General features: G+C 32.6%; 2 protein-coding genes across 2 annotated transcripts in view; one reads left to right on the plus strand and one right to left on the minus strand.

The window, feature by feature from the left end:
* LOC108076115 (uncharacterized) overlaps positions 1 to 12,577 on the minus strand; it is a 105,120-nt gene that overhangs the window by 71,627 nt on the left and 20,916 nt on the right. The window lies entirely within an intron of this gene.
* LOC138929245 (uncharacterized) overlaps positions 3,770 to 12,577 on the plus strand; it is a 110,191-nt gene continuing 101,383 nt past the window's right edge. Inside the window, exon 1 of the mRNA XM_070288581.1 lies at positions 3,770 to 3,961. The gene's annotated coding sequence lies outside the window, so the exon portion shown is untranslated. The remainder of the gene's footprint in view (positions 3,962 to 12,577) is intronic.

The following is a 12,577-nucleotide window of genomic DNA, read 5'->3' on the forward strand; positions in this document are numbered from 1 at the left end:
AAACAACATACAAAATTATTTAAAATGTATTACAAATTAAAAAAAACAAGTACTTCCTTAATTTTTTATTAATATTTTCCTAATTTAAGAGCTTAGCTTGATTTTTTACTCCTTATTTTATTTTTAGAAATTCTTTTTAAGGGTTTAATCTATTTTGAAAGAAGAATTATGTTTTAAAAATATAGAAATAATATTTAAAAAATATTTAAAATTAATAAACCTAGCATTTCCTTAATTTTTCATCAATATTCACCCAATTTAAGAGCTCAGGCTGCTTTAACCACCTCAAAGGACTCGAAATTTCAGCACAGCTTCCCCTCCTTTCAAATAAGACAAAGGATCTTTATCAGCGTGCGAAATGGTCATTACTGGATTTTTCATTCAACAAATTCTTGGATTTATTGGGTGGGTTGGCTTTTCCATGGGAGGAGGGACTCCTTTTGGGTGGTGGTTCCCTGGACACTCTGGCTGCTGTGCGTGGTTGCAGTTGTTGAGACCGACCACAAATATTGCCAGCCGCAATGCCAGCGAGCGCAAATAAGTGATGCATTTTACATGACGAATGCGAGAGCTCACTGCCCGGACCGGACTCTTTCAAAAACAAGGACACCCCAGCGGTGGGGGGGGTATCCTTTTTTGGGATTTCAGGGGTGTCCAGCGACAATCTGTCTATGTGCAAGACATGCTCTCTCTCTTCCGCCATGTGCGGGTCGAAAAGCAGGAAAATTATTTGCTATAACGTAATTAACATGATTTATAGACGAGCACACAACAAACAGCCAAAGGCGAACCGGCAGGATACGCTCTTCACTCGAGTGTCGGTGGCCTACACAGGGCAAAGCAAGGTGGCATGTCTTATTTATTATATTTTATATATTTTATATATTTTTAATTTTAATTTAAATTTAGAATTAGGGAATTTTTTGAGGGAAAAGTCAGGTTTAAAAACGTTTTTATCTTAGGGAAACGAAAGAATAAATATTTAAATATTTAAAATTGAATATAAATATTATTTATATAATAATAAATATATATTTTAATATTTAAAAATCTTATATTTATCTCAAATTTAACCAAAACTGTAATATAATTAATTTCTCTAATTTTAAGCGATTTATAAAACCCTACATAGCTTTTCCTGGCACATAAAGTCAACCTAAAATACCCTTAGATATCTCTTAAAACCACCCATTTTCTCAGTATAACTCTTTTCTCCCAGTGTATGTGACCAGAATGGTGTGTGACCATCTCTGTTTGAGTATCTCTGTGCGCTGTGTTTGTGCAATCGTCTGTCATGGCAACGACAACTCCAATTGACAGCTGAGCTGCAGCGTTTGATGGCCAACTCAGCTCTCCTCTCTCTGCTCGGAAAATGTTATTGCTCTGCGGGTGTGTGTGTGTGCCTGTAATTGATTAATTTATATAGTGCGAAGTGGGCGTGGCCGTAGGGTGGGGGCACCGATTCTGTTTCTGATTCAGATTCAGATTCTGTCTGCCATTTGCCAACAAACGGCCAACGACCAACGACCAACATCGACCAACTTTTGATGGAACGATTTAATATGAAGCGAATATTTGTCCAAGCTAAAGATAAAGATATATATATATATATATATGTGAGGAAAGATAAGATGCTGAGTGGATATTGATGCGGAAAAGTTCAAGAAAGTTGGGGGGAGGGGAAAGGCAGGAAAACTGTGCAAATGATGGTTATTAGATAAAGGGAAAGTCAAGTTAAATAAGACAAAGGGAAATGTGACTGGGATTAGTAAAGGGAAAGAGGGGGAATTAGTTGACTATGAAATACCCTATACTTGAGACTTTATGAGTTGTAGAAAAATGGGTTTAAGAATATTTTGTTGATATTTAAGGGGAAAAAACCTGAAAAAAAGTAAATTAAAATACAAAAATACTTAGAATTTAAAGAGTTATTCAAAAGTATAAAAAAAAACCTTTGTAAGTATTAAATAAAATTTAAATAATTTAGAATTGGTATTTTAAAAAATATTATGTAGATATTTAAAGAAAAAGAAGCCTGAAAATAAAGTAAATTAAAATCCTAAAAAGCTTAAAATTTAAATAGTTACTCAAACATTTATAAAAAACCTTTGCAGATTTAAATTTAAAATATAAATTATTAGTTTTGATTTAAAAAAATATTTATTTAAAAATATTTGTGCTGATATTTAAAAAAATAAATTCTATAAAAATGTAAATTAAAATTCTAAAATGCTTAGAATTTGAAAAATTACTCAAAAAAAATTATAGTATATTTAAATTAAAATAATAAATAATTTAAAAATTAATTTAATAATTTTGGGTTCTTAAAAAAAATGTATTCCAAAATATTTTGTTGGTATTTACAGAAATAAATCCTCAAAAAATGTAAATTAAAATCTAAAAAGTCTTAAACTTAAAAAAAAATTACTCAAAAATATATATAAAAAACCTTATCAAGTTGTAATGTAAATTAAATAAAATTTAAATTCTTAGAATTACCCAAAACCCCAATCAAAATCCCTCACAAAACATTTCAAGTCAAACGAATGGCAACAATTTTCACTCACAAAAAGCCAGGCTCATAAACAATGCTCACAACATGAGGCATATTGACAGTTACCCCGGGGTATGAAATGAATTTTAATTTAATTTTATTCGAGTACATTTCTGTGTAATCAAACTGAATATTGAATACTCCTCTGCAAATGGCTGCAAACTTTTTCCCCGATTGACGTAATTGTGCGATGGCGATTGCGATTGCAACGAGATTGTCGGATGGCAACAACCCACCTTTTGATGTTTTCATTTGGCGCCACTATTACGCTTTTGCAAAATTACGAATTACGTATTTGCGGAACGTATGGCAGAGTAAATACACGGTTTCACAGGTGTACACACGTGTGCTTGTGGCGCCATGTGTGCTTGCAATTCATTAAACATCCAACGAGTTCAATAAACATGCCATTTAATATGGCCAAGTCCCAGGCAACTGTATTTATATGGCAGCTACAGTAAATATTCCCCCCTACCAACTGGTGTTTTTCTTTTTTTGTTTTTGCGCAAACAATTTTTGGCATTTCAAATGGATATTAATTGAGGTACTGACACCGCCTTGGCTTGGTACCTTTTTTTATATTAATAATTTTTAATTAAAAATGTGAGTTCTTTTGGGTGTCATAAAGACACGACTTTGTGCTTAATCAAGCACAGAGTGAGTGGGGGGGTTTTTTTTTTGGCAGAAGGAAAGAGCAGCTGTTTTTTATGGATTTTAATCTGGTTTATTGTAGAATTTAATATTTTTAAATATTTTTATAATAATTTTAGGAATATTTATTATATTTTAAAAGGTTTTGCAAGGTTTTTAGAATTTTTAAGGGATTTTTTTTAAATATATTGTTATATTCTTAAAGATTTTTTAATATAATTTAACGTAAAAAACAGGCCATAGGGATTATTTAAAATTATCATATAAAATTAAGGATTAATATATAAATTAAATTCATTATTCAGATTTATTATTTATTATTAATAAAAAAATTAAAATATTTTTAATCATTTAAATAAATAAGTATATATATTTTTTTAAATATAAAAAAATTATAAATGTAAATATCAATAAAAAAATAAATATAACAAAAATAAAAGTTAATAAATAAATAATTCATTTAAATCACTTGCTTGACACTATAATTCTCAACTAGTTTTAGCATTTTCTGAGTGGTAACCCAGCTGAATGTTGAGGTCGAGTCAAGGCAGTGTGTTTGTGTGTTAGTGTTGTAGTGATTACTCTCTCCTTAAATAGCTATTACTTATGGTTTTGTTATGTTTCAGTTTACTTCCTCTCTTTTATTGAGAGAGAGAGAGAGAGAGATGGAGAAAACGAACATATATCACCTGAGAGAGTTTAAGAGACGAGAAATATCAAGGATACTGATCAATCAAAGGAGAAACTTTGACAAATGTGAGTACACAAAATATATATATATTTTCTAGCTTAAGGTTCTTGTTCATTTTAACATTAAAAAATGTTAAATGAGAAACTTTTATTGGTTACCAAGGGAATACTATTTTAAATGGTAAAGTTTGAAGACAAGTCTAGTTTCGGTTAATGATTTTTAAACCCTTTCTCTTTAATGTTTTCAAAAATTGTTAGTTTTTATTTTCATTTGACCAAAATTGATCAATTCTTCAAGCTCAAATTCCCACCCAAAATCTTGCCAATTTAGCACTCGTTTGTCTATCATTTAGACCCTAAAAACCGAAACCCTCAACCCTGAACCCAGGAACCCTGAAGCCTAAGCCCAGCCTCCTCTGGCTGTTGGCCATCATCATGTCAACATGTCTGAATATATCTCACTTGGCCTGCCTCCGCCATTGTGTCCACCATTTTCCGACCTGTTTTTCTTTTTCTTTTTTTTCTTTTTTTTGCATTTTTATTTTCCGAAACTAGTGCCTGCCTAGTTAATTGTTTAACTTTGGCTACCAACAACTGAAACTTGCCTCTGACTCTGGCTTTTTCTTGCTTCATTCTGTGTCCTCCCTCTCCCTTTCATCCATTTTTATAGTTTTTCCTCTTTCTGCTTTTGTTTTTATGTTTTTATTTTTTGGTTTTTTTGCAAACCACTGCAATTAATTTCGAAACAAAATTTTGTTGTTGTTGCTGCTGCCGGCGGCTATTTGTTTTCTTGCTTTTTTTTTTTGTTGATATTCTTTGTTTTTTTTTACTTTGCTTTGCTTTGCTCTGCTTTTCTTTGTTTTGGTTTTTTTTTTTTATATTTTTCTCTATTTTTTTTTGTTGTTTTTTACGCTTCTGCTTGGCTTGGCCCAATTTGAAAGCAATTTTTTTTCAATATGACACCCCCGAGCGTCATGTGATGCGAAAACTAAAAACTAATGCCGAAGCATTCTATATGCAACTCCTGTGCACATACTTTTTAGCACGGACTGTGCGAGCACAGTTGCTGCTGGTGACACACTAAGCGAAAAATGGGTTGAATTTAGTTAGTTAATTTTTTGAATTTGTTTAAAAAATGTAAGACTTTTTATTTAAATTTAATTAAGTTATATGAGTTCCATTTTTTAATAACATATTTTGGCTTTTTTTACAATTTTTACATTGAAATAATAATTGTAAAATGTTTAAAGGATACATTTTGGGAAAAGTAAAAGTTAAAAATATTAAAACTTGTCTAAAAAGGCATAATTTTAATTAGGCATTTTTAAAATTAGTTTCTGTGTTAAGTTTTACAAGGTTAATAAACATTATACTTTGTTTAAAATTTGAATAAATATAATTTGTATTATTATCTGTAAAAAAGTATTAATTTTATTTCGAAAAGCGGTTTTATGTTACTTTTTATTAGATTTAAAAGTCAGCATATTTAATTTAATGCCGAAAAAAAATTTAAATTTAAAATCAAATTTTAAAAATTGTAATGATAAAATTTAGAAAAAATAGATACAACTTAAACATTTTCTTTTTCTAAACCATTTTCATAATAATTTTCCCCAAGTGTAGAGCTGTTATTGCTGGTCTTTTCTGGTGTTGTTGTCGCTGCACAAATTGCTTAAGCCACATTGTGGCGCTCCAAGGTGCGGGCGGGGGAAAATTCAAAGGGCTGGAGGGAAGGAGGGGTGGTGGGGGGGTGGAAAATGGCTAAGGGAAAGTTGCTTGGCGCTGGGCGCCCTGCGGTATGCTAAGATTTATAGTCTGCAACTGCTGCAGTCTAACGGAAAGAGAGAGAGTTGATGTTGCTGTTGATGTCGATGCTGCTTTCAGAACCTCCTCCGGCTCCTGATTCAGCTCCTCCTCCTCCTCCCCTTTAGCTGCCCCAGAGTTGTTGTCGTTAGCAAAACAATTTTGGAAAAGTTTTTGAGTCATGTGTGGGACCCGGGCTCTCTCCATAAAATTAAAATTATCCACGTGCTTGCGAGTTAGTTGTAAGAGATTCCCCAAGAGAATTGCCAATCTCAGAACGAGTTTTCCTTTCTATTTAAGTTGATTTTTGCTATTTTGATTTCATTTTTTTCTGCCTTTTTTAGTACGTTTTTACTCTCTATTTTACTCCTCTGTTGACTCCTTTTTTACTCCTTTGTTTACTCCTTTGTTTACCCCTTTTTTCCTTAATTTTTTACTCAATTTCTACTCCCTTTCTTACTCCCTTTTTTACTTAATTTTTTACTCCCATTTTTACTCTCATTTTTACTCCTTTTTTTTTCAATATTTTCCTTACTATTTACCACTTTTTTTTCTTCCTTTTTTCCTCTCCATTGTTGTGTCACATTAATTAAATATAATTCAATTAGTTTTGCGTGTGTGTCGACAATCTGCTGCCTTTTTTTTTTATGGTTTTTTGTTTTTTGCTGGCTGTAAATGTTAATTTAATTGCAACTTTGTCACTCGGACATTGGTCCGGCGGCGCCAACACGCTTTTTAATCAATTATTTAACCTACTCTCGCACTAATGGAAATCGGTTGGCCACTTTTTTTTATTGTTAAAAACTGATTTTTAAGGTTTTCTCAAGTGTATTTGCGGCCTGTTGGGGGAAATTGTTTGAAAGTGTTTAATGAAAGAAATGAAACAACTGCATATAAGTTTATAAATTTCCATATTTGTATAATTTTATGAATTTTTAAGAATTTATTTAAATTAAAACAACTTTTAGGAGTCTCGAATAATATTAAAATATTTTGTAACTAATAAATAATTAAATAAAAAATTTTTAAGAGATTTTCTTACAATTCTTTAGCTGGGAAAGTCTTGTAATTTCGTTTCTATAATTTGTTGTCCCTCTTTTGGCTTTTGTTGCCAACATCCTGTCGCTTCCTTGAGCCTCGCCCCTTTGACTCCAGCTCAACTTTGACCCCCCTCAGCGACCCCGTTACGAGTGACGCCTCATTTTCTTTATTTCTGGCGGCAGCACGCGCATTACATTACATTAAGACATGGCCGGCAAGGGTCCAGGATTCCCATCCTGCTCCATATCCTGGTCGGCATCCGCATCCGCATCCTTGTCCAGGCGAGGAAGAGTCGCCTTTCGGCCATTTCTATTCGAGTGTCAAGTGAGTGTTTGAGTTCAGAATGAAGAGGAATGGATGTGCCCGACTAAGGCTAAGGACTCGGTTCCTTAATGGAAAAATACTTGAGCTACAATGCCGAGTAATTAAAGTATTTCCTAATACAGTTTTTTGAGAATATATTTAGTATAAAATATATTTTTTTTAGGAATTTTTCCAAATACTGTAAGTATTTACAGCCCCCGTCTATGACCATTTTATGTTGGCTGTAAGCCCCGCAGAACCTTCCTTGAAACGGCCACCGCTTAATCAGCTAAATGCGTGTCCTTGTGGCACTTAAAGCCTTTGCTGTGGCTTTTCTTCACTTCACAGAGAGATTCCCCTTCCCTTCCTTTCTCAGCTCGATTTTTTCGGTACAAATTGATGCCATCTGTTCGGCGTTTAATGCCTCGGGGTCCTGGCCCGCTCCCGGGCCATTTGTCGTGCAACACTTTCAGCGCTTTTTAATGCAGTGGCTGCATAATTTTTACGCCCGTAAGTCGCCTGCATTATCCGGGCCATAAATCGGACACGACTTGGCCTTCTCCTCACTGCTTTTTCCCCGCAGGATCGCTGGATCCCAGCGTCCTGCTGAGGAAGAGGATGGAAATGGCAGCCTGTGTGGTGGCGCAGTTAATTTTGGTCAGCGGGCAGCTCGATTCTCACACGATTTGCCCAGCTCGCACATCCTCATCCACACTCGCAGGACTCGAGGCGACTCACCTGACCCGAAAGCCACTTAAGAGCCATTCAAATTACGTTTCATTACGCTTATTGAAGGGGGGCAAGGGGGGGCAGTAACAAACCTTTTTTTATGGCCGACAGGTGACTACGAATTTCGGGGGTAAACTGGGCTTTGAAATACCCTAAAAAACCTATTTTAATAATATTAAATATCTAAGGTTACCAGTTTATATAATTACTTGTTCTTTAGGAAATTTATTTATTTTAAATATAAATTTTTTTGGCTTTAGGTAACCTATAGTCCATCATCAACCACAAAGTTTGTGCCTTTGTTTTATGGCCTTCAACTTTTAAATTCAATTTCTTTTATATTTTTTGCTGGGCAGCCAAAAGTTATTGATTTAATTCGTATCTGGGGAATGCTTAATCAAAAATATTCCAATGTATGGAAGACTTCTTTACCTCCTTCACCTCCTTTGCTCTCATTTCCCTGTTTTCCCCGACTTCTCACTCGAGCAAAATGCCAAGGAAAAGTTCCACCCGGCAATTTGTTGGCCGGGAAATGCGAGTGTGAGCTCGTTAGGGGCATCTCCACTGAGATGAGATAGTTTTCCTTTTAGGAAAATATCACTTAAGAGATATTTCTAACTAAAAACCTGTGTAAGCCTTTGTTAATTAATTTATAAACCTTAAAATCCCTAAAATACACCAGATAAAAATATAAAAAAAAAGACAGACTAAGCTGCTAAAGTAACCCATAAAAGTCCCCAGACACCGGAGTAAAACTTAACAATAAAGCGGATATACACATCCGTGGACCAATTAGCCATGAAAAAATATAGTTTATAACGTTTAACAACAATAATAACAACCTTAACAACAGCTGCAGCGCCAGGAGCCGCAATTTAAAACTATTTAAACCTGATCAATGGGCCGCCCATCAATCTCAGGCCCATACTTTGTTCGAAAACTTCTCCTCGGGCGGCAACTTGCTGCCATCGATATGCAAAAAAAAAAAAAGAAAAAAAAAGTATAAGGAGGTGGAAATGCAGTCAGGAAAAGTGGCAGCGGAAAAGCGTCAGGAGCAGAGGGAATGCTGCTCATTTTGAAGTGTAACCAGAGTATTAAGATAGGCTTTTTCTTTCTCCTCCTGCCAAGGCTAAAATGCATTAATCTTGGCCCACCGAAAGAGTGGGGAGTCTGGGGGAGTGGCAGCGGCAAAGGACAAAGGACGATATCGATGTGAGGGACTTAATGTCGATGTCGCTGCTGTCGCGGATATTGCAATTTGATGGGGACGCCATCCAGGCAAGAAAACACTTTAAAAAATATATTTAAAACAAAATAAATAATATTTTGGAAAAATAATTAAGTTGAAAATGAAATTTAGATTTTTGTTTAAATATTTATTTGTTTTAAATAAAATAATTTAGTAAGCCTACAAAAATGTAAACAATTTTATGGTGAAATCAATTCAGGGACAATTCGGATCAATTCTTAAATAAATTTTTTAAAATAATTTTTAACTTTATAAGCTTAATCTATAAAAAATTAAGCCTAATGAAGTCTTTATACATTTTTAAACCAAATTAAAAGAAGGCAAAGTCTATTTAAAATTTCTACATTTTATTTTAAAAATAAAGAAAGTCTAGAAAATTTAGAATTTAAGTTTGAAATGAATTTAAAATTTTTCTTAAATGAAATTTTTAAACTTAACTAATTGAAATTTAAACAGTTTTCAATTCTTATATATTTAAAAAATATAATTAATTCATGAAAAGCCTTATTGAAATTTTTAAAATTTTAATTGTTAAACAATTTATATTTTATCTATTTTTAAATATTTAAATATTATTTTTAGTCATATTAAAACATTTAAAAATTTAATTTTTAAACAATTTCAGTCTCTGAATAAGCTTTAAATTTTTAAAAATTTTAATATTTATTTTAGCCTTATTAAAAAAAATTAAAAATTAATTTATTAAAACATATTTAACACTGAAAAATTCTTCCTATTTTTAAATATTTTCTTTAAGGCTTTTAAATATTTAATATTTATTTAAAAAAGACTCCAATTTGTTATTCCAAAAATTCGAAAAACACAAACTTTTTGCTTTTGAGTCTGTATAAAAATTCTCTCAGTGCATTTCGGGAGCTCGCTACTGTTGCAGGAACCGCAGGAACAGCTTCTTGCTCGGCAGCAACAGGAGGCTTGTGGCAAAGGAGGCAGTAGTAGAGGTCGTAGGAGCGGTCAGAGGAGGAGGGCCTGAAGAAGGCTTCAGAGGAGTCAGAGGAGTCAGAGGGAGGCGGACTTGAAGGAGGCGTGGCTGAAGCTCAAGCTATGTAAACAAAACCCCACGCACTTCAACGTTAAAGTTAACTCATTCTTCTTTTGCATCTTTTGCGGCTCTTCAACAGGAGGAGGGTGGTTGTGGGGTGGCGGTGGCTGAGTGGTTACACCCCCTCACCCACACCCATCGAACCCCCCCCTAGAACCACTAGAACCCACCATTGTGCAAATAGTTGGAGCGCAACGCTGATGCCTCAAGATAAATGCGCAACAAATGCAGTTTGTTGAAGTCAATTATTGTTTAAGTAGCTTAATTCGTAACTCACGGATCCGTTACGGCACGGCGTCTAATTGAATTACGTTTACGTTGGGCTCTTTCGACGGAGGAGGTTAACTTTTGCCTAAGCTGGATCGAAATGCAAATTTTAACTTTAACTTAATTAAAGGAAAAGTTTTCAATTTTAGCAGGAAATTAATATGAAAATGGGTTTTCAAATGAATCCTTAAGAATGCTTTTATTTTTGTTATTTAAATTTAGAAATTAGGAAAATTCATTTTCTTATTATTTCATAATTTTTAAATATTTTTAAATTATTATTTTATATTTTTTCCTATGATTTCTCTGTGATTTATCTTGAAGAAAATGAACTTCTATTTTTTTTCTTAGTTAACCTATTTTTTAATATTTTAAAATGATAATTTTTTATATATTTCTTATAAATCCTTAAGAATTTTATATTTAAATTAGGGTAAAGGATAGAAAATAATATTTTTCTTGGTTAATTTATTTTTCAATATTTTTAAATTTATTCTATATATATTTCTAATAAATCCTTAACATTTTTTATTATTTAATTTAAATTAAGAAATTAGAATAATGTATTATCTTATTATTTTATCATATTTAAATATTTTTAAATTATTATTCTATATATATTTTATTGATTTCTCTATGATTTTAATTCATTTCTAAATTATATATAGTATTTTTTATGATTTCTTTAGGATTAATCGATGGTTCCCTCATTGATTATTCCTTTCTGTCTCGCTCTTGATGAATCCCAAAGAAAATATATAAGAAAACCCCACAGAAATTATTTTTAAATTTTCAGAATGGCCTCACCCCATTTTTTTTTCAGTGAAAACTCTACCAAACTGTGCTTAAGCTTTTTCCCATTCTCCGTAAATCGCAGCTTACCTGAGAAGAGCGCTGGAAAGTTGGCTAAAAATATTTGATTTTCTCGGCCTTTGTTTGGTCATTCCGTGGCACAAATCTCTCACTCTCTCTCTCTCTATTTTTCTCTCTTTTTTTCTCTTGAGAAACTTCAAAAGCAGAGAAAATGCACTTTAAGTAAAAGTACTTTGTCAGTCATCTTATAGCAGACCCAGACTCAGTCTCTACCGCACTCGTGATCTCGGTTCTTGGTTAGTTTTTCTTGGCTAAAAGCAACTTGAAAAAGAAAAAAAAAAACTGGCAAAACTACTTAAGACTTGGCTCACACATCGGTCTATATATATTTATATATATATATATATTTAAGGGGACTAAAGTTGGGCTGCTTTAAGTTGGCCAGCTTATTAGCGAATCTGAATGAAAGCGTCCAAGAATCATCGATAAAGCCAACGAATTAATTCAAATCTCTTTCCTGGCCAGCATAAATTACTAAAGGGCCCGCATATGAGAGGCAATAAATCTATTTATTTATATAGATCTCGTTTACCTGGTCAGCCTGGCAGGGGGTTCACCCACCACCCCCTAAGGTCCAGATATTGTCTGTCTGCCTGCCTGCCTGCCTGACTTCGATGAAATATTACACTTTATGTGGCGTGCATTTCATTTGCTCATAATAAAGCCACAAAAAAAATATAGAGGAGTAGAAAATGTAGCTCCATATATAATAAATATGTGATATAAAATTGTGATATACATTTTACTTGAATGCTGGTGATGAGAACGGGAGAGTCTATTAGCAAAAGGTTTGAAAGCTTTGAAAAAAATAATACAAATAAATTTAAAATATTTTAAATATATAAATAAATTCATAAATATGTATAATAAATTTAAAATATTTTAAATATATAAATAAATTAATAAATATGTATAATAAATATTTAAAAAAGTTTTTTTTTATATAATATAAACTTTTTGTTTATATAAAGTTAAAGTAATTTTTGTATTCTAGCTTTTAAATGTTTTTAAAAAGTCTTAAAATAGAAATTTTAAAACCCTTGAAATTCCCTTTATTTTATAATATTTTCATTTATTAATTGTTTTAATTCTCTGTATAGTATAATTATTAGTTCCGTTCTCATCTCTAATTGGCAAAACTCACCTGAGGGGTGGCAAATATGCACATATACTACTTGTATTTATAGAAAAGTTATGCACATACATATGGCAGGTAGTTTGGTTCAGTTATATTTCAATTCAGATTTACTTCTATAATTCATCAAGTCGGCTGCCCCCTCCTTCCCCCCTTTCTCTCCTTTAGGCCCTGGCTTTTTCTTAGCTTTTTTGTTATCTTTTTTTCTCCTTTTTTTTTGTA

Source organism: Drosophila kikkawai, chromosome X, assembly GCF_030179895.1.
Source record: "Drosophila kikkawai strain 14028-0561.14 chromosome X, DkikHiC1v2, whole genome shotgun sequence".
Classification (NCBI taxonomy): domain Eukaryota; kingdom Metazoa; phylum Arthropoda; class Insecta; order Diptera; family Drosophilidae; genus Drosophila; species Drosophila kikkawai.